Source organism: Salvelinus sp. IW2-2015, linkage group LG33, assembly GCF_002910315.2.
Source record: "Salvelinus sp. IW2-2015 linkage group LG33, ASM291031v2, whole genome shotgun sequence".
Taxonomy (NCBI): Eukaryota; Metazoa; Chordata; class Actinopteri; order Salmoniformes; family Salmonidae; genus Salvelinus; species Salvelinus sp. IW2-2015.
Window position 1 is genome coordinate 4,600,792 of NC_036872.1, and position 23,267 is coordinate 4,624,058.

At 40.4% G+C, this 23,267-nt stretch overlaps 1 pseudogene; it reads right to left on the reverse strand.

Moving 5' to 3' along the window:
• Positions 1 to 923: 923 nt before the first annotated feature.
• Positions 924 to 19,652, reverse strand: LOC111957619 (interferon-inducible GTPase 5-like; annotated as a pseudogene).
• Between the last annotated feature and the right edge of the window lie 3,615 nt (positions 19,653 to 23,267).

The window sequence follows — 23,267 nt, forward strand, 5'->3', positions numbered from 1 at the left end:
CTGTATAAGGCCATAAGCAAACAAGAAAATGCTCATCCAGAAGCGGCGCTCCTAGTAGCCGGGGACGTTAATGCATTCAAACTTAAATCCGTCATACCTCATTTCTACCAGCATGTCACATGTGCAACTGTAACAGGGTTGCTTATGTTTCGACTTGCCTCTAAAGAAAGGTGTATTTAATGTACAAGCATTCTTATTGGTTGGTTCAACTCTGATGACAATAAGGCGTGTTGTGATTGGCCCCGCTTGCAGATAGGCGGAGATCGCGAACGTCAGGTCTTCCCAGTATGAAAATGTGATGCAAAGGGTAGGTCACGCTCTGAATACTATTTTCTCTTTTCTATTTTACAATGTGTACAATGTACTGATTTATACATGTGTGGGTATATGGTACCTGTTAGGGATTGAGGGGCTTTCTGGGATGTGCTTTGGCATATGATTGCTGTAAAGAAGTGTGTTAGCTAGCATACACCGATGTAATGGTCACATAAGCCCACTACTGACACAGTTGTCTTCATGCTACAGATTTTGCCATCGACAGCCATCATTATCATTAAGCCCTGCACAAACTGGAATATGTTTTGTGATTCATCCAAAGGCTTGATGAGTGTATCACCTCAGCCAACAGTTTCATCAATAACTGCATCCACAATGTTGTCCCCACAGTGACTCTATGTACATATCCCAAACAGAACTGCCGCTTTAAAGGAGTGGGATACTAATCCAGACACTTATAAGAAATTTCGCTATGCCAACCATTAAACAGGCATAGCATCAATACAGGACTAAAATCAAGCACCTTTGTTGTACATTATAAAAGTTTATTTTGATCACTATAAGAGAATGTCATGATAATGTAATCACAGTTACAATGTGCATTCACTAGATTACAGAATACATTTTAAATAAAGAAAAAGCTGAGATTCAGGAGATGCCACCTAGGGAACTGGACAATCATTTATTTCGTTTTTATGTTATCATGTAGAACCACAATTTATACAATATAATGGACAGTTAACATTGATTCATTCTAAACTACGATTATTTTCAAATCCACTTTCTAGAGGGAGCAACATTTAAATATCATGTAATAGTTTCAAATCACATCTGATTTGGTTCTCAAAAGTCTAGGATTACATAGATTATACTGAAGTTAAATGGTAAAATCTGATTTATATTTTTGGAGTATATACTGTATTTTCAGAGTAATTTACTATGAGTAAAAAGATCCCAATATCAATTTCCCATCTACTGCAGTAAGATTATATCATGCTAGCCTATATTAAAACTATTGTGACCTTACTGTCCCATTGATCAATTACATTTGATTTGTACATTTACTGGCTGACCATCAGTCTACTCAGTGACAGGCGTCTCAAGTACTACTCCCACCAATCTCTCTACGTCTTGGCTCAAGCTGTTAAGTGTGGAAGTCAGTAGGTAGCAGAATGCAGCGAAGACAACCCCACGCCATTATATCATGCTTGCCTATATTAAAACTATTGTGACCTTAATATCCCATTGATGAATTACATTTCATTTGTACATTTATTTTCAAGCTGCATAATTTAGTTATCTACTTTTAACTGTATTTCCTTGATTGCATTTCCTTGTTTGAAGAGAGTGTTCAAGAAAGAATGCAAACACAGATATAGATTGCAATTCAATCTGGAACATTCTCACTCATTTGCCATCAGTGCCTTCATCAGAACATTGTGTGCATCATCAGCCAGCTCGTTCAGACACTTCCTCAACATGTAGTAGGTTGTACTAAATGAAATCCCTGCTGCAGCAATGCTGCCGACAGCAGGAATGTTACCTAACAGGTACTCAGCCATCGTCACCGCTGTTAGAGCTACACTTTGAAGCAACTTGACAATCACATCTTTGTTAATTTTTTTGGGGTTCAGAGGTGACTTGAGGACTGCTTTCAGCACCTCCACCGACACATTCATTCTGTTTGCAAGGCTCTGCAGGGACTCTTCATCAAGACCGAAAGCGTGATAGTACATCCGGACCTCATATACCAATATGCTTACATCTACAGCAATGGAAAGGCCTGGGATAGGTAGTACTGCCACAGAGCCAGATACTAAAGCTAGTCTCCATATGTTGGTTTTGAAAGCCTCCTTCTTCCTCTGGTTGATTTTCAGGGTTAAATTAGGGATGGACAACAGTAGTACATGCCTCTTGTGGTCAGGAAGCTCTTTCTCCATTGTCTCCTCCAGGTCAGGGAAATCGTAGAGACCTAAGTCAAAACCGGAGATGAGAAAGACCTTAGGAGAGCCCAGACCCTGATCCTCAAGCCCTGAGGAGCAAAACAAAGTATAGTCAAATACAAACACAGTAACTAGAATATGAAAAAACTAATTTTGTTTGTATTTGTTTAGCAGTAGAATACATTAATATACAGTACCAGTAAAAAGATTGGACACACCTACTCATTCAAGGGCTTTTCTTTATTTTTACTATTTTCTACATTGTACAATATATTACAATATATACAGGGGGGTGCCGGTACAGTGTCAATGTTCGGGGGAACCGGTTAGTTGAGGTAGTATGTACATGTACAGTTGAAGTCGGATGTATACATACACTTAGGTTGCAGACGTTACAACTCGTTTGTCAACCACTCCACAAATTTCTTGACAACAAACTATAGTTTTGGCAAGTCGGTTAGGACATCTACTTTGTGTATGACATAAGTCATTTTTCCAACATTTGTTTACAGACAGATTACTTCACCCTTAATTCACTGTATCACAATTCCAGTGGGTCAGAAGTTTACATACACTAAGTTGACTGTGCCTTTAAACCTGCTAGTGTGTAGGAGGCGCTATTTTCACGTTGGGAAAAAATCGTGCCCAAATGAAACGGCCTTGTACTCTGTTCTAGATCGTACAATATGCATATTATTATTACTATTGGATAGAAAACACTCTCAAGTTTCTAAAACTGTTTGAATTATATCTGTGAGTAAAACAGAACTCATTTTGCAGCAAACTTCCAGACAGGAAGTGAAAAATCTGAAATCGAGGCTCTGTTCCAGGGCCTGCCTATTCAACTGGCTTATATCTATCGATATACATGCACTTCATACGCCTTCCACTAGATGTCAACAGGCAGTGGGAGGTGAAATGGGGTGTCTAGCTTGATCTGAGGTCGAACAAGAGCTTTTGGAGTGACAGGTCTGGAAATTTCATTGTCTTCGAAGGCGCGAGAAGGAACCCCAGATTGCCTTCTGAAAAGCGTTCGGTATACACGGCTAATATCTCCGGCTCTGATTTTATTTGATACATGTGATAATATCATCGTAAAGTATGTTTTTCCAACCGAGTTTTCTCAGATTATTCAATGTTTATCGGGACTTTTGGAGTTTTCCGTTGTTTGCCTTCGAGAAGATGGACATCTTCGCCCCACTTGGCTAGCTAAGGTTGCTAATTCGACAGGAGAAAAGGACATTCTAAAACCAAACAACGATTTATTCTAGACCAAGGACTCCTTGTACAAGATTCTGATGGAAGCTCAGCAAAAGTAAGAACAATTTATGATGTTATTTCGTATTTTTGTGTGAAATGTTTAGTCCTATTCTCCGCCCTTTTTAGTGGGCGCTGTCTCGCAATAACGCAAGCTGTATGTCGTACTAAAGTTATTTTAAAAAATCTAACACAGCGGTTGCATTAAGAACCAGTGTATCTTTCATTTGCCATACAACAAGTATTTTTATGTAAAGTTTATGATGAGTTATTTGGTCAGTTTAGGTGTGTGTAGGTGAGTGTCAGAAATATATCCGGACATTCTGGGAAAAAGTTGCTACATTTTCACAATGTATAACCACGGTTTTCAGCTCTAAATATGCACATTTTCGAACAAAACATAAATGTTTTGTGTAACATGATGTTATAAGACTGTCATCTGATGAAGTTGTCCAAAGGTTAGTGATTTATTTTATATTTATTGCTGGTTTTTGCTAAAGCTATCTTTGCGGTGAATAAATGCGGTTGAGTGTTTGGCTATTGTGGTAAGCTTTTCGCTGGAAAACACTTAAAAAATCGGAAATATTGGCTGGATTCACAAGATGTTTATCTTTCATTTGCTGTACACCATGTATTTTTCATAAATGTTTTATGATGAGTATTTATTTATTTCACGTTGCACTCTGTAATTATTCTGGCTGCTTCCGTGCTATTTGTGATTGTAGCTGCAATGTAAAACTATGATTTATACCTCAAATATGCACATTTTTCGAACAAAACATAAATGTATTGTGTAACATGTTATAAGACTGTCATCTGATGAAGTTGTTTCTTGGTTAGTGACTAATTATATCTATATTTTGTCAGTTTTTTGAAAGCTACCTATGTGGTGGATAAATAGCGTTGTGTGTTTGGCTAACATAAATATATATTGTGTTTTCGCTGTAAAACATTTTAAAAATCGGAAATGTTGGCTGGATTCACAAGATGTTTATCTTTCATTTGCTGTATTGGACTTGTTAATGTGTGGAAGTTAAATATTTCAAAAATATTTTTTTAAATTTCGCGCTCTGCGAAGGCAGCAGAATGTTGTGGGTGTTCCGCTAGCGGAACCCAGGGGCGAGAAAGGTTAAACAGCTTGGAAAATTCCAGAAAATTATGTCATTGCTTTAGAGGATTTTGATAGGCCATTTTACATAATTTGAGTAAATTGGAGGTGTACCTGTGGATGTATTTCAAGGCCTACCTTCAAACTCAGTGCCTCTTMGCTTGACATCATGGGAAAATCAAAAACAATCAGCCAAGAGCTCTGAAAAAATGGTAGACCTCTACAAGTCTGGCTCATCCTTGGGAGCAATTTCCAAATGCCTGAAAGTACCACGTTCATCTATACAAACAATAGTACACAATTATAAAGACCATGGGACAATGCAGCCGTCAAAACGCTCAGGAAGGAGACGCATTCTGTCTCCTACAGATGAACGTAATTTGGTGCAAATCAATCTCGGAACAACAGCAAAAGACCTTGTGAAGATGCTGGAGGAAACAGGAACAAAACTATCTATATCCACAGTAAAACGAGTCCTATATCGACATAACCTGTTATGTTTGGAGGAAAAAGGGGGAGGTTTGCAAGCCGAAGAGCACCATCCCAACAGTGAAGCACGGGGGAGGCAGCATCATGTTGTGGGGATGCTTTGCTGCAGGAGGGACTGGTGCACTTCACAAAATAGATGGCATCATGAGGGAGGAAAATTATGTGGATATATTGAAGCAAAATCTCAAGACATCAGTCAAGAAGTTAAAGCTTGGTCGCAAAAGGGTCGTCCAAATGGACAATGACCCCAAGCATACTACCAAAGTTGTGGCAAAATGGCTTAAGGACAACAAAGTCAAGGTTTTTGAGTGGCCATCACAAACCCCTGACCTCAAACCTATAGAAGATTTGTGGACAGAACTGAAAAAGTGTTTGCGCGCAAGGAGGCCTACAAACCTGACTCAGTTAACTTTTTATGGCTGCAGGGGCAGTATTGAGTAACCTGGAAAAATGTGCCCATTTCAAACGGCCTCGTACTCAATTCTTGCTCGTACAATATGCATATTATTATTACTATTGGATAGAAAACACTCTCTAGTTTCTAAAACCGTTTGAATTACTTTCCTATCCGGAAGTGAGTTTTCTGAACGCGAGGTCTCTGTTCAAGAGCTTGTCTATAAATGGGCATGACACTTAGGAGTCAACAGACACGTCATACACCTTCCCCTGGATGAAATTAGCTGATTATCTTGTTCTGAGGTGGAATACATCATCTTGGAATGAGAGGTCCAACTTTTTTTTTTTCGAAAGCGCGAAAAGGAGCCTGGAATCGCCTTCTGGAAAGCTGTCGTTATGGGCGAATACAATCTCCGGCTTAGATTTTATTTGATACATGTTACAATATCATCCTAAAGTATGTTTTTTCAATATAATTTTATTATATTATTGAAATTTATTCGGGACGTTAGGCGTGTTGCGTTGCTTTACTTTGTTCACAAAGGAGAGCTTAGCGCCGCATGGCCAGTGTGCTTGCTAATTCAAGAGGGAAAAAGAACGTTCTGAATCCAAACAAAGACGGTTCTGGACAAAGGACCCATTGTACAACATTCTGATGGAAGATCAACAAAGGTAGAACCCAATTTGGGATGCTATTTCATATATCTGTCGAACTGTGCTATCGCTTACGTTTACCTTGATTCGATGTTGTTGTGTGTTGGCTATTGTAGTAAGCTAATATAACGTTATATTGTGTTTTCGCTGTAAAACACTTAAAAAATCMGAAATATTGGCTGTATTCACAAGATCTTTGTCTTTCATTTGCTATACACCATATATTTTTCWGAAATGTTTTATWATGAGTAATTAMGTAWTTGACGTTGGTCTCTATAATTACTCTGGCTGCTTCSGTGCTATTTTTGACGGTAGCTGTGATGTRAGCTGCATTGTAAAACTGATTTATAACTCAAATATGCACATTTTTCGAACAAAACATAGATTTATTGTATAACATGTTATAAGACTGTCATCTGATATAGTTGTTTCTTGGTTAGTTCGGTTGGTTCTAGGTTAGTTAGGTTGGCTTTGTGCATGCTACCTGCATGCTACCTGTGCTGTGAAAAATGTCTGTCATTTTTTGTATTTGTTGGTGAGCTAACATAAATATACGTGGTGTTTTCGCTGTAAAACATTTTAAAAATCGGAAATATTGGCTGTATTCACAAGATCTTTGTCTTTCATTTGCTATACACCATATATTTTTCTGAAATGTTTTATAATGAGTAATTAGGTATTTGACGTTGGTCTCTATAATTACTCTGGCTGCTTCGGTGCTATTTTTGACGGTAGCTGTGATGTCAGCTGCATTGTAAAACTGATTTATAGCTCAAATATACACATTTCGAACAAAACATAGATTTACTGTGTAACATGTTATAGGACTGTCATCTGAGGGAGTTGTTTCTAGGTTAGTTAGGTTGGTTCTAGGTTAGTTAGGTTGGCTTTGTGCATGCTACTTGCATGCTACCGGTGCTGTGAAAAATGTCTGTCCTCTTTTGTATTTGGTGGTGAGCTAACATAAATATACGTGGTGTTTTTGCTGTAATACATTTAAAAAATCGGACATGTTGGCTGGATTCACAAGATGTTTATCTTTCAAATGCTGTATTGGACTTGTTAATATTAATGTGTGAAAGTTAAATATTAAAAAGAAAAATTCTTTGGAATTTCCCGCTCTGCCTTTTCAGTGGAATGTGGGAGGAGTTCCGCTAGCGGAACGGGGGGGGTCAGACAGGTTAAAATAAAGTTGTGATCCTACCTGACCTAAGACAGGGAATTTTTACTAGGTTTATATGTCAGGAATTGTGAAAAACGTAGTTTAAATGTATTTGGCTAAGGTGTGTGTAAACTTCCGACTTCAACTGTATGTAGATTCAAATAAAGTGACTATTTATGGATGACAACAAAGAGTGGCTGTGGTGTGGAGAGGGTAGGGGAGGGTCAATGTGAATAGTCTGGGTAGCATTTTGACTAGATGTTCAGGAGTCTTATGGCTTGGGGGTAGATGTTTAGAAGCCTCTTGGAACTAGACTTGGCGCTCCGGTACCGCTTGACGTGTGATAGCAGAGAGAACAGTCTATGACTCGGGAGGCTGGAGTCTTTGACAATTTTCATTGCCTTCCCCTGACACCACCTGGTATAGAGGTCCTGGATGGCAGGAAACTTGGCCCCAGTGATGTACTGGGCCATTCGCACTACCCTCTGTGGTGCCTTGTGGTCGGAGGCCCGAGCAGTTGCCATACCAGGCAGTGATGCAACCAGTCAGGACGCTATCAATTGTGCATCTGTAGAACCTTTTAAGGATCTGAGGACCCATGCAAAATAGTTTCAGTCTCCTGAGGGGGAATAGTTTTTGTCGTGCCCGCTTCACGACTGTCATGGTTGTGCTTGGACCATATTAGTTTGTTGGTGAATTGGACACCAAGGAACTTGAAGCTCTCAACTTGCTCCACTGCAGCCCCGTCAATGAGAATGGGGGCGTGCTCGATCCTCATTTTCCTTTATTCCACAATCATCTCCTTTTGTCTTGATTGCGATGAGTGAGAGGTTGTTGTCCTGGAAACACACAGCGAGGTCTCTGACCTCCTCCCTATAGGCTGTCTCGTTGTTGTCGGTGATCAGGCCTACCACTGTTGTGTCATCGGCAAATTTAATGATGGTGTTGGAGTCGTGCCTGGCCGTGCAGTCTTGAGTTGACAGGAGGACAGGAGGGGGCTGAGCACGTACCCCTGAGGGGCACCTGTGTTGAGGAGCAGCGTGGCGGATGTGTTGTTACCTACCCTTTCCACCTGGGGGCGGCCCGTCAGGAAGTCCAAGATCCAGTTGCAGAGGGAGATGTTTAGTCCCAGGGTTCTTAGCTTAATGATGAGCTTTGAGTGCACTGTGGTGTTGAACGCTGAGCTGTTGTCAATGAACAGCATTCTCACATAGGTGTTCCTTCTGTCCAGGTGGGAAAGGGCAGTGTGGAGTGCAATAGAGACTGCATCATCTGTGGATCTGTTGGGGCTGTTGTGCTTCTCCTTGTAGTCTGTAATGGTTTGCAGGCCCTGCCACATCCGACGAGCGTCAGAGCCGGTGTAGTAAGACTCGATCTTAGTCCTGTATTGATGCTTTGCCTGTTTGATGGTTCGTTGGAGGGCATAGCGGGATTTCTTATAAGCTTCCGGGTTAGAGTCCAGCACCTTGAAAGAGGCAGCTCTAGCCTTTAGCTTAGTGCGGTTGCTGCCTGTAATCCATGATTTCTGGATGGGTTATGTACGTACTTTCATTGTGGGGACAACGTCATCGATGCACTTATTGATGAAGCCAGTGACAGATGTGGTGTACTCCTCAATGCCATTGGAGGAATCCCGGAACATATTCCAGTCTGTGCTAGCAAAACAGTACTGTAGCTTAGCATCTGCTTCATCTGACCGCTTTTTTATTGATCTAGTCACTGGTGCTTCCTGCTTTAATTTTTGCTTGTAAGCAGAAATCAGGAGGATAGAATTATGGTCAGATTTGCCAAATGGAGGGCGAGGGATAGCTTTGTATGCATCTCTGTGTGTGGAGTATAGGTGGTCCAGAGTTCTTTTCCCTCAGGTTGCACATTTAACATGTTGATAGAAATGAGTTAAAAATGATTTAAGTTTAGCTTCATTAAAGTCCCTGGCTACTAGGTGCGCCGCCTCTGGGTGAGCGTTTTCTTGTTTGCTTATGGCGGAATACAGCTCATTCAATGCTATCTTGGTGCCAGCCTCTGACTGTGGTTGTATGTAAACAGCTTCGAAGAATATAGATGAGAACTCTCTCAGTAGGTAATGTGGTCTGCAGCTTATCATGAGAAATTCTACCTCAGGTGAGCAATGGCTCGAGACTTCCTTAACTTCTCTAGGGTAGGGGGCAGCATTTTCACATTTGGATGAAAAGCATACCCAAATTCAACTGCCAGCTACTCATCCCCAGGAGATAAGATATGCATATTATTAGTAGATTTGGATAGAAAACACTCTGAAGTTTCTAAAACGGTTTGAATCATGTCTGTGAGTATAACAGAACGTATTTAGCAGGCGAAACCCAGAGGACAAACTATTCCGATTTTTTCTTTTTTGAGGTCACTGTCTTTTCAATGATTTTGCATTGGGAAACCAGATTTCTAAGCGAATTACTTGCAGTTCCTACGGCTTCCGCTGGATGTCAACAGTCTTGAGAAATAGGTTGAGGTTATTCCTTTGTGTAATGAAGAAATAAGGCCATCTTGAAGTCGAGTCACTCCAGGTGTCGTGTTTGATTGAAGTGCATGTCCAAAAGGCATGCTACATTTCATTTTAATCCTGTATTGAACACAGATCATCCCGTCTTCAATTTGATCGATTATTAACATAAAAAATACCTAAAGTTATATTACAAAAGTACTCTGACATTTTTTGGCAAAGTTTACAGGTAACCTCTGAGAAATTCTGTCGTCACGTTTGAGCAAGTTGGAACCTGTGTGTTTCTGGATCAAACGCGACAAATAAATGGACATTTTGGATATACTGTATATCGACGGAATTAATCGAACAAAAGGACCATTTGTGATGTTTATGGGACATATTGGAGTGCTAACAACAGAAGCTCGTCAAAGGCAAGGCATGAATTATATTTTTATTTCTGCATTTTGTGTCGCGCCTGCAGGCTTGAAATATGCTTCTCTCTCTTTGTTTACTATTGTGCTATACTCAGATAATAGCCTATTTGAATTCTGACATGTTGGCTGGATTCACAACCAGTGTAGCTTTAATTTGGTATCTTTCATGTGTGATTTAATGAAAGTTTGATTTTATAGTAATTTTCATAGTAATTAATATGAATATGGCGCTCTGCATTTTCTCAGGCTTTTTGCCAAGTGAGACATTAGCGTCTTGCCTAAACTCCGATTTTTGGATATAAATATGAACTTTACCGAACAAAACATGAAACATGAAGTCCTATGATTGTCATCTGATGAAGATCAAAGGTTAGTGATTAATTTTATCTCTATTTCTGCTTTTTGTTACTGCTCTCTTTAGCTGGAAAAATGGCTGTCTTTTTCTGTGACTTGGCTCATACCTAACATAATCGTTTGGTGTGCTTTCGGACACTTTGGCTGGATTTACAAGTGTAGCTTTAAAATGTTGTAAAATACTTGTATGCTTGAGGAATTTAAATTATGGGATTTCTGTTGTTTTGAATTTGGCGCCCTGCAGTTTCACTGGCTGTTGACGAGGTGGGACGCTACATACCCTAGAGAAGTTAAATATCGTGCACCAGCTGTTGTTTACAAAAATACATAGACCGCCGCCCCTTGTCTTACCAGACGCCGCTGTTCTATCCTGCTGGTACATCGTATATCCAACCAGCTGTATATTGATATTGTCGTCAATCCAGCCACGACTCCGGGAAGCATAAGATGTTAGTTATTAATTTCCCATTGGTAGTTTAATCTTCCCATTAATCTAACTGCACTGTACCCCTAAACTTAGTTTCAACCTGTCAAAAAACGTTTCAATGTAATCCTCAGTTACCCTAAAATGTAATTAAACTATAATATTTCAAACGGAAAGAAGTATGTTCAATAGGAAAACGATATTAGCAGGTGCGTGTCCTCTTCGTCGAGCGCGCATACACGCATTTCCAAGTCTGTGTCCCTTTAGTAAAACTAACATGTCTTACTCGTTTTGGAAGAAAGAAGTCTGAAACCTTGAACAAAGACTACTGAGATCCAGTGGAAGCCATAGGAATTGCATATTGGGAGCTAGATTACATTTTTTCACTATACGTTTCATTGAAAGAGCATGGGCTCTTTTCTTTGGATTTTCTCCTACCATATCTATTGTGGTAAAGTCTCCTACATTATTTTAACATTTCTACAAACTTCAAAGTGTCTTCTTTCCAATGGTACCAATTATATGCATATCCTGGCTTCAGGGCCTGAGCAACAGGCAGTTTACTTTGGGCAAGTCAGTCAGGTGGAAATTGAGAAAAAAGGACCCTAGCCCTAACAAAATTAACCAGCATGGCTACCACAGTATTCTGCAGCGATATGCCACCCCATCTGGTTTGCACTTAGTCGGACTATCATTTGTTTTTCAACAGGACAATGACCCAACATACCTCCAGGCTGTCTATTTGCCAAGAAGGAGAGTGAATTAAAATGGCGCCGGAGCATAAGGCAGACATTTTATGTGCCCCCAACCGATTGTGTTTTTTTTGTTTGTTTATCTGCGTTGTTTGTAACTTATTTTTTTACTATTTTTGTACATAATGTTGCCGCTACCATTTCTTATGACCAAAAATAACTTCTAGACATCAGGACTGCGATTACTCACCACGGAATCCTTTTTCTTCTTTCACGACTTTGACGAGCCCGAGGCTGTACGGCTCCCACGGGAACAGGCCCCGACCCCAGTGATCTGCGTGAAGAGAAGGCAGAGAAAGAGAGGCCGGAGGGCGGGCTGCCTTCTGAGGAGTAGGAGGCGATCGAATAAACCCCCACTCCCCCCAATTCTGCTCACAAACATGCAACCTTTGGACAAAAAATGGATGAGTTATCTTCTTGCCACTATGGGGGGGGCTGTTTTTCATTAGCATAATTTGCTCTACAGATTAAACTGCCTAGTGCTCAATTCTTGATCGTACAATATGCATATTATTGTTATTATTGGATAGAAAACACTCTCTAGTTTCTATAGCCGTTTGAATTATGTCTCTGAGTGGAACAGAACTCATTCTACAGCACTTTTCCTGATATGGAGTTAGATTTCAGAAATCTTGGCCTCTGGTCCCAGGTCAGTTTTAAAGTCCCTGTGATTTCTATCCGGATACAAGCACTGCCTACGTCTTCCACTAGATGTCAGTAAGTGGTGACAATTTGAATGGAGTCGATTGCGCAATCAGGGCCTCTATAAAACTCAAAAGCCCAGACTCCCCCCTCTTTTGGATCCTGCGCCCAGACGCACAATGAAAGTCGGACTGGCCTCTTTCCAAGCTTTGGTTTAACCAGTAAATTATCACCGTTCATGTTTTTACTCGTTATAGGTTTTAAAAACATCATAAGGTAGTTAATTTAAACCGTTTTATAGCAATTTATATCCGTTTAGTGCGATTTTGAGGCATTGCTTTGTGATGCACTCTGAAGCGCCGGGCACGTTTCGGTGTCCCGGTCGAACGTTAGTGGGCATTTCGACGGACAAGAGGACATCTTTCGGCCAAAAGAAGATTAGACCCAAGAAAGGATACATTGCCCAAGAATCTGATGGAAGAACAGCTCAAAGTAAGAACTATTTATGATGATAAATAGCTGTTATGTTGAAAAATGTTAAACGCATATTCCGCCATTTTTATTGGTATAGCTTCGCTTGGCGAACCCTGTATTGCACAGTAAGGATAATTTTAGAAATGTAATTCAGCGATTGCATTAAGAACTAATTTGTCTTTCGATAGCTGTCCAACTTATATTTTTTTAGTCAAGTTTATGAATAGTTATTCATGAGACAAGATCACTGTCAAATATGGCGCCCGACATTTTCAGGCTAGTTTTGCTAGTATTGTCATTGTATAACCACGTTTTTTTGTGGCTAAATATGCACATTTTCGAACAAACTCTATATGTATGTTGTAATATGATGTTACAGGAGTGTCATCGGAAGAATTCTGAGAAGGTTAGTGAATTTTTTTTATATATTTTGGCGATGATTACGTTATGGCTCTCTTTGCCTTGAATTCATGCTGGGGTAAAGTTTGCACATGTGGTATGCTAATATAACGATTTATTGTGTTTTCGCTGTAAAACACTTAGAACATCTGAAATAGTCTGAATTCACAAGATCTGTGTCTTTCCATTGCTGTGAGCTGTGTATTTTTAAGAAATGTTTTATGATTAGTAATTAGGTAATACACGTTGCTCTCTGTATTTATTCTAGTCGAGTTGTGATGGTGGGTGCAATTGTAAACTATGATTTATACCTGAAATATGCACATTTTTCTAACAAAAGGGGTCAGACAGGTTAAAATAAAGTTGTGATCCTACCTGACCTAAGACAGGGAATTTTTACTAGGTTTATATGTCAGGAATTGTGAAAACGTAATTTAAATGTATTTGGCTAAGGTGTGTGTAAACTTCCGACTTCAACATGTATGTAGATTCAAATAAAGTGACTATTTATGGTGACAACAAAGAGTGGCTGTGGTGTGGAGAGGGTAGGGGAGGGTCAATGTGAATAGTCTGGGTAGCATTTGACTAGATGTTCAGGAGTCTTATGGCTTGGGGGGTAGGTTGAAAGCCTCTTGGAACTAGACTTGGCGCTCCGGGTACCGCTTGACGTGTGATAGCAGAGAGAACAGTCTATGACTCGGGAGGCTGGAGTCTTTGACAATTTTCATTGCCTTCCCCCTGACACCACCTGGTATAGAGTCCTGGATGGCAGGAAACTGGCCCCAGTGATGTACTGGGCCATTCGCACTACCCTCTGTGGGTGCCTTGTGTCGAGCCCGAGCAGTTGCCATACCAGGCAGTGATGCAACCAGTCAGGCGCTATCAATTGTGGCATCTGTAGAACCTTTTAAGGATCTGAGGACCCATGCAAATAGTTTCAGTCCCTGAGGGGGATAGTTTTGTCGTGCCCGCTTCACGACTGTCATGGTTGTGCTTGGACCATATTAGTTTGTTGGTGAATTGACACCAAGGAACTGAAGCTCTCAACTTGCTCCACTGCAGCCCCGTCAATGAGGAATGGGGGCGTGCTCGATCCTCATTTTCCTTTATTCCACAATCATCTCCTTTGTCTTGATTGCGTGAGTGAGAGGTTGTTGTCCTGGAAACACACAGCGAGGTCTCTGACTCCCTCCCTATAGGCTGTCTCGTTTGTCGGTGATCAGGCCTACCACTGTTGTTGTCATCGGCAAATTTAATGATGGGTGTTGGGGATGGGTGTGCCTGGCCGTGCAGTCTTGAGTTGGAACAGGAGGACAAGGGGCACGGGGGCTGAGCACGTAACCCCTGAGGCAGGGGCACCTGTGTTGAGGAGGCAGCGTGGCGGATGTGTTGTTACCTACCCTTTCCACCTGGGGGCGGCCCGTCAGGAAGCCAAGATCCAGTTGCAGAGGGAGATGTGAGTCCCAGGGTTCTTAGCTTAATGATGAGCTTTGAGTGCACTGTGGTGTTGAACGCTGAGCTGTTGTCAATGAACAGCATTCTCACATAGGTGTTCCTCTGTCCCAGGTGGAAAGGGCAGGTGGAGTGCAATAGAGACTCATCATCTGTGGATCGTTGGGCTGTTGTGCTTCTCCTTGTAGTCTGTAATGGCTTTGCAGGCCCTGCCACATCCGACGAGCGTCAGAGCCGGTGTAGTAAGACTCGATCTTAGTCCTGTATTGATGCTTTGCCTGTTTATGGTTCGTTGGAGGGCATAGCGGGATTTCTATAAGCGTTCCGGGTTAGAGTCCAGCACCTTGAAAGAGGCAGCTCTAGCCTTTAGCTTAGTGGGTTGCTGCCTGTAATCCATGATTTCTGGATGGGTTATGTACGTACTTTCATTGTGGGACAAACGTCATCGATGCACTTATTGATGAAGCCAGTGACAGATGTGGTGTCTCCTCAATGCCATTGGAGAATCCCGGACATATTCCAGTCTGTGCTAGAAAACAGTACGTAGCTTAGCATCTGCTTCATCTGACCGCTTTTTTATTGATCTAGTCACTGGTGCTTCCTGCTTTAATTTTTTGCTTGTAAGCAGAAATCAGGAGGATAGAATTTGGTCAGATTTGCCAAATGGAGGGCGAGGGAGAGCTTTTGTATGCATCTCTGTGTGTGGAGTATAGGTGGTCCAGAGTTCTTTTCCCTCAGGGTTGCCACTTTAACATGTTGATAGAAATGAGTAAAAATGATTTAAGTTTAGCTCATTAAAGTCCCTGGCTACTAGGTGCGCCGCCTCTGGGTGAGCTTTTCTTGTTTGCTTATGCGGAATACAGCTCATTCAATGCTATCTTGGTGCCAGCCTCTGACTGTGGTTGTATGTAAACAGCTTCGAAGAATATAGATGAGAACATCTCTCAGTAGGTAAATGTGGTCTGCAGCTTATTCATGAGAAATTCTACCTCAGGTGAGCATGGCTCGAAGACTTCCTTAACTCTCTAGGGTAGGGGGCAGCATTTTCACATTGGATGAAAAGCATACCCAAATTCAACTGCCAGCTACTCATCCCCAGGAGATAAGATATGCATATTATTAGTAGATTTGGATAGAAAACACTCTGAAGTTTCTAAAACGGTTTGAATCATGTCTGTGAGTATAACAGAACGTATTTAGCAGGCGAAACCCAGAGGACAAACTATTCCGATTTTTCTTCTTTTTGAGGTCACTGTCTTTTCAATGATTTTGCATTGGAAACCAGATTTCTAGCGAATTACTTGCAGTTCCTACGGCTTCCGCTGGATGTCAACAGTCTTGAGAAAAGGTAGAGTTATTCCTTTGTGTAATGAAGAAATAAGGCCATCTTGAAGTCGAGTCACTCCAGTTGTCGTGTTTGATTGAAGTGCATGTCCAAAAGGCATGCTACATTTCATTTTAATCCTGTATTGAACACAGATCATCCCGTCTTCAATTTGATCGATTATTAACATTAAAAATACCTAAAGTTATATTACAAAAGTACCTCTGACATTTTTTGGCAAAGTTTACAGGTAACTCTGAGAAAATTCTTTGTCACGTTTGAGCAAGTTGGAACCTGTGTGTTCTGGATCAAACGCGACAAATAAATGGACATTTTGGATATACTGTATATCGACGGAATTAATCGAACAAAAGGACCATTTGTGATGTTTATGGACATATTGGAGTGCTAACAACAGAAGCTCGTCAAAGGCAAGGCATGAATTATATTTTATTTCTGCATTTTGTGTCGCGCCTGCAGCTTGAAATATGCTTCTCTCTCTTTGTTTACTATTGTGCTATACTCAGATAATAGCCTATTGAATTCTGACATGTTGGCGGATTCACAACCAGTGTAGCTTTAATTTGGTATCTTTCATGTGTGATTTAATGAAAGTTTGATTTTATAGTAATTTTCATAGTAATTAAATGAATATGGCGCTCTGCATTTTCTCAGGCTTTTTGCCAAGTGAGACATTAGCGTCTTGCCTAAACTCCGATTTTTGGAATAAATATGAACTTTACCGAACAAAACATGAAACATGAAGTCCTATGATTGTATCTGATGAAGATCAAAGGTTAGTGATTAATTTTATCTTATTTCTGCTTTTTGTTACTGCTCTCTCTTTAGCTGGAAAAATGGCTGTCTTTTTCTGTGACTTGGCTCATACTACTAATCGTTTGGTGTGCTTTCGGACACTTTGGCTGGATTTCAAGTGTAGCTTTAAAATGTTGTAAAATACTTGTATGCTTGAGGAATTTAAATTATGGGATTTCTGTTGTTTTGAATTTGGCGCCCTGCAGTTTCACTGGCGTTGACGAAGTGGGACGCTACATACCGCTAGAGAAGTTAAAATATCGTGCACCAGCTGTTTTTACAAAAATACATAGACCGCCGCCCCTTGTCTTACCAGACGCCGCTGTTCTATCCTGCTGGTACAATCGTATATCCAACCAGCTGTATATTGATATGTCGTCAATTCCAGCACGACTCCGGGAAGCATAAGATGTTATTATTAATTTCCCATGGTAGTTTAATCTTCCATTAATCTAACTGCACTGTACCCCTAACTTAGTTTCAACCTGTTTATATTTTTCTGAAATGTTTTATGATGTGTAATTAGGTAGTTGGTGTCTGTATTTACTCTGGCTACTCCCGTGCGATTTCTGACTGTAGCTATGATGGTAGCAGTAATGTAAAACTGATTTATAGCTAAAATATGCAATTTTTTTGAACAAAACATAGATTTATTGTGTAACATGTTATAGGACTGTCATCTGAGGTAGTTTTTTCTAGGTTATTTAGGTTGGTTCTAGGTTAGTTAGGTTGGCTTGTGCATGCTACCTGCAGCCTACTTGTGCTGTGGAAAATGTCTGTCTGTCTTTTTTTATTTGGTGGTGACCTAACWTAAATATATGTGGTGTTTTCTCTGTAAAACATTWAAAAAATCGGACATGTTGGATGGATTGACAAGATMTTTATCTTTCAAATGCTGTATTGGACTTGTTAATGTGTGAAAGTTAAATATTTCAATTTTTGTTTTTGAATTTGCCGCTCTGCCTTTTCAGTGGAATGTGGGAGGAGTTCCGCTAGCGGAACGCCGGGGCTAGAAAGGTTAACAAGAATTTAAGCTTTCAACTAATTTAAGACACTTGTATGTACATAAATGTTTAAATGTCCATATTTTTATGATTATTTATTTGAATTGCGCGCCCTCCAGTTTCACCGGAAGTTGTCTCGCTTGTGGGATGCCTTGCCCAAAGAGGTTAAGTGTGCTTTGAATTCTAAATAATTCACAGACAGTGTCATCAGCACAGCACCTCCACACCATCACACCTCCTCCTCCATGTTTCACGGTGGGAACCACTCATGTAGAAACCATCCGTTCACCTACTCTGCATTCCAAAAAGACACGGCGGTTGGAACCAAAAATCTCCAATTTGGACTCCAGACCAAAGGACAGATTTCAACCGGTCTAATGTCCATTGCTCGTGTTTCTTGGCCCAAGCAAGTCACTTTTTATTATTGGTGTCCTTTAATAGTGGTTTCTTTGCAGCAATTCAACCATGAAGGCCTGATTCATGCAGTCTCCTCTGAACAGTTGATGTTGAGATGTGTCTGTTTCTTGAACTCTGTGAAGCATTTATTTATGAGTCAAATTTTGAGGCTGGAAAACTCTAATGAACTTCTCTTCAGCAGAGGTAACTCTGGGTCTTCTTTTCCTGTGGCGGTCCTCATGAGAGCCAGTTTCATCATAGAGCTTGACGTTTTTTGCCACTGCACCTGAAGAAACTTTCAAAGTTTTTGAAATTTCCCGCATTGACCGACCATGTCTTAAAATAATGATGGACTGTCATTTCTCTTTGCTTATTTGGCCTGTCCTTGCCATAGTTGGTCTTGGTCTTTTACCAAATAGGGCTATATTTTGTATACCACCCCTACGTTGTCACAACACAACTGATTGCTCAAACGCATTAAGGATAGAAATTCCACAAATATACATTTAACAAGGCACACCTGTTAGTTGAAATGCATTCTAGGTGACTACCACATGAAGCTGTTTGACAGAATGCCAAGAGTGTGCAAAGCTGTCATCAAGGCAAAGGGTGGCTACTTTGAAGAATCTCAAATTGAAAATATATTTGATTTAACACTTTTTTGTTTACTACATGATACCATAAGTGTTATTTCATAGTATTGATGTCTTCACCATTATTCTACAATGTAGAAAATAGTAAAAATTAAGAAAACCCGTTGAATATGTAGGTCTCCAAAATGTTTACTGGTACTGTGCATACTGTACATAGTCAGTGTGTAGACAAACCTTTGATGCAGTATTGTCTGATTGTTTCCAGTGTCTCAGCCTCTTCAAACGTCTCTTTTCTCCCCTCAGCCTTCATGTCGTTATCAATCTTGGAYCGAACAAAGTAGAACTTCTTCTTCATCTTCTGGATCTCCTTGGCCAGAGTAATGTCATTGGCTCTGAATCGCTCTGATGAGACTATAATGAAGAAATCAAAGCGATCGAATTCAACTTTCTGAAGGTACTCTTCTGGTTTGAAGTTATGGTGCCGATGCCAGGGAGATCCCAAACTTTCATATTGGGGTATTTTGGGTGGGGGTAAGCCTTGGCCTCCATGGTGGTTTACCACACACAGTTGGAGCAGCCGTCATCATTATACTTCATGCCTCTGAACGCATTGACAAAGGTAGATTTACCGGAGCCTGTCTCTCCTGTGACAGCAATATTCAGCTCCACATTATTAAACTCCTTCAAATACTCTTGAATCTTGCCTGCAGCTGTGGTCAAGCTGTTGTTCTTCAATGCTTCTTCAATCTCTCTTTGTACTGCTGAAAGTTCTTTGTCATCAATATTCTCCATAATGCTATTCATGGCAATCGTATTTCCAATAAATGCAAGTGAATGTATGTTTGACAAGGTGAGACGAGGACAACAGGATATGCCACAATATATATATGATAACACAGTTCTTAGAACATGCCACAGCCAACAAACACACACAAGTTCAAAACCATTAACTCTTGGAACTATAGGGGGTGTTCGCATTAGCATATTTGGGTCTCCAAATTAAACTGCCTCGTGCTAAATTCTTGATCGTACAATATGCATATTATTGTTATTATTGGATAGAAAACACCTTCTAGTTTCTATAGAAGTTGGAATTTTGTCTCTGAGTGGTACAGAACAATATCTACAGCACTTTTCATGACAGGGTTCAGATTTCAGAAATTTTTACCTCTGATCTGGAGTCTGTTTTTAAGGCGACAGTGAATGCTATGAAGAAACCGACACTGCCTACGTCTTCCCCTGGGTGTCTGTACGTCATCACGTTTTGAATGAAATCGATGGGACATTCACAGCCATTATAAAAGACCAAAATGTATAGGGACCGCCCTTTCTCGTCGTGCGCCTGAAGCGTGAAGGCCATCGGACTTGCCTCGTTCCAAATCGTTGTCTAACCAGCAATATTTCTCCGGTCATGTTTTCAGTCGTTATAGTTGTTAAAAACATCATAATGTAGTAAATTTGAACCGTTTTAAGCAATTTATATCCGTTTAGTGCGATTTTGAGGAATTTTTTGTTGTGCACTCTGAAACTTTGGACACGTTTTGGGGTGTCGTCGTTGGTGGTGGACATTTCGAAGGACAGAGGACATCTATCGACCAAAAGAGTTTATAACATAGAAAGGATCATTGCCCAAGAATTGATGGAAGAACAGCTCAAAGTAAGCAATATTTATATGATAAATCGTGTTTCTGTCGAAATATTTTAAACGCATATTTCGCCATTTTGTTTGGTATAGCTTCACTTGGCGAACCCTGTATTGAAAAGTAAGGATAATTTTAAAAATGTAAATCAGCGGTTGCATTAAAACTAATTTGTCTTTCGATTCCTGTCAACCCTGTATTTTTAGTCAAGTATATTGATTAGCTTTCAATTAAACTAGATCACTCTGATAGATGACGTCAGACATATTGAGGCTTGATTTCCTAGTATTTTTATTGTGTAACCACGGTTTTGTATGGCTAAATAGCACCTTTTCGAACAAACTGTATATGTATATTGTAAAATGATGTTACAGGAGTGTCATCGGAAGAATTCTGAGAAGGTTAGTGAAAAAATTAATATATTTTGGCGGTGATTACGTTATAGCGCTCTTTGGCTGGAATCGATGCTCTGGTAACGTTTGCACATGTGGTATGCTAACTTATCGATTTATTGTGTGTTTCGCTGAAAAACGCTTAGAAAATCTGAAATATGGTCTGAAATCACAAGAACTGGGTCTTTCCATTGCTATGCTTTGTCTATTTTTATGAAATGTTTTATGATGAGTAATTGGTCAACACGTTGCTCTATCTAGTAATTCTAGTCGATTTGTGATGGTCGGTGCAATTGTAAACTGTGATTTCTACCTGAAATATGCACTTTTTTCTAACAAAAACTATCCTATACCATGAATATGTTATCAGACTGTCATCTGAAGAGGTTTTTTCTTGGTTAGTGGTATCAATATTAGTTGAGCCGAATTGGTGATAGCACCTGAAGGAGTAAGAAACTGATGGAGTTAGTAGTGGTGTATTTTGCTAACGTGTTTAGCTAATAGATTTACATATTTTGTCTTCCCTGTAAAACATTTTAAAAATCTGAAATGGTGGCTTTATCACAAGATCTGTATCTTTCATCTGGTGTCTTGGACTTGTGATTTAATGATATTTAGATGCTACTATTATACTTGTGAGCTATGCTAGCTAGGCTAATAGTGTGTGGGGGGGTGGGGGGCTCCGGACCCGGGGGTAGAGGCTCGTTAGAGGTTAACTGGATATGTGTATATGATCACATTTAATTTTATCCTGCCTGGTAACATCACCAGGCGGTAAAATAGTTAATAGACCAATAAGAAAGAGAGTTCCAAACCTCGCTGCCAATAACAGCAAGTTTGTTTTCCCCTCCCCACTCAGACCACTGTCATGGAAATTCTAACCAAAAAGGAAGAGAAACTGCAGACTCTTCAAAACAACTTATTTTATTGTAAGATTTGCAAATTTGGAACAGTTAACAATCACTCAAAATGTGCAGAGTTAKGAGCCCAATGAAATACAACCCCCTTTGGGTGGTGTGACAACCAATAGCTGTGAGGAAACATTGGGGACACAAGGTACCGAAACCGTAGACAAAGGGGAAGTGTTCTAGCGGCAAATATCTCTCTCTCTGTCTGAGTGAGTGAGAACATTTGTGCAAAAAAACAGGACATTTCCATGTTTTCAAATAATGTCTAATCTTCAAGGCTAATCTTATGTTTTCAGTTTGCAAGACTGCAGGGGGTGAAATTAAAATAGTATTGTTCCAAGTAAGCTCAAACTTTTTAGTGATTTGACAGTTCCTTTTCACAGTTCTACTAGTCTAAAGCGTCCTACAGTATAATATGTCTCTTTTTACTGCTGAAACTTTTCATCATCAATTTTATCCATAATGTTATTCATGACAATCGTATTTCCAATAAATGCAAGTGAATGTATGTTTGACAATGGCGAGACTAGGAACAACTACTTTTTACAGTTCTACTAGAGTCTGCAGCGTCCTACAGTAAAATATTACTTAGGCCATAGATCATATTGAAATCTTATCCATACATCAACGGTTTTAGTCGTTTTTACTTGTATTGAATATGCCACCACACAGTATGTTAATATAACCAGCAGGGACAGGATGACAACCACGTGGGAAGAAACAACATAGTAAATCACACAGCACTGAAATAACTTGGATGTCGGTTCAGTCACTTTAAAGTCATAACAATATCAGAACATCTGGACCAATAACAATCAGCTACACAGAAGGAAAGAGAAAGGACTCAGGACTAGCCCTTATGACAGTCCTGACAATATACCATTCCAAGATGGCGTAGCAGTTCAGACGTCTTTGTCTTCGACTTGCCGTGTCCCGTGTAAATATCTTTTTCCCCCGTCGTATATATTTAGTATATATATATATATACATATATATTTTTTTTACCTCAGCTAACGTTAGCCTGGTCAACTCCTGCCAGTCTGCACAGCGCGTTTCAACCCAGAGCATACCGGACTGCTCTGTCTCCACATCTCCGGTTTCCTTCCGCAAGCTCTGGACCTTTACACCTGGATCATTGCAGCTAGCTAGCTGCTGTCCAAGTGGCTACCCCCTGGCTAACGTTTCTGTCACGAAGCAAGCACCAGTGAGCCTGGAATCAACCTCGTGCTAGGCCCATCTCCCGGCTAGCTGAAGAGGTCTATCAGCCACTCCTTGGGCTACAATACATATTTTGCCAATTAGCCTGGACCCCTTTTACTGCCGACACGGAGGCCTGCCAGTTCCACCACTGACGTAATCCGCCCGAGGGGTTTCAACAGGCTCCTCCGTTGCGACGTCCCCTGAAGGTCCATCCGCTAGCCTGCTAGCCATGGCCCAGTAGCTGTCTAGAGCATATCGGACTGTTAGCTGAAGAGGACCATCAGCCAATTTCTTGGGCTACAATACCTATTTTGCTAATT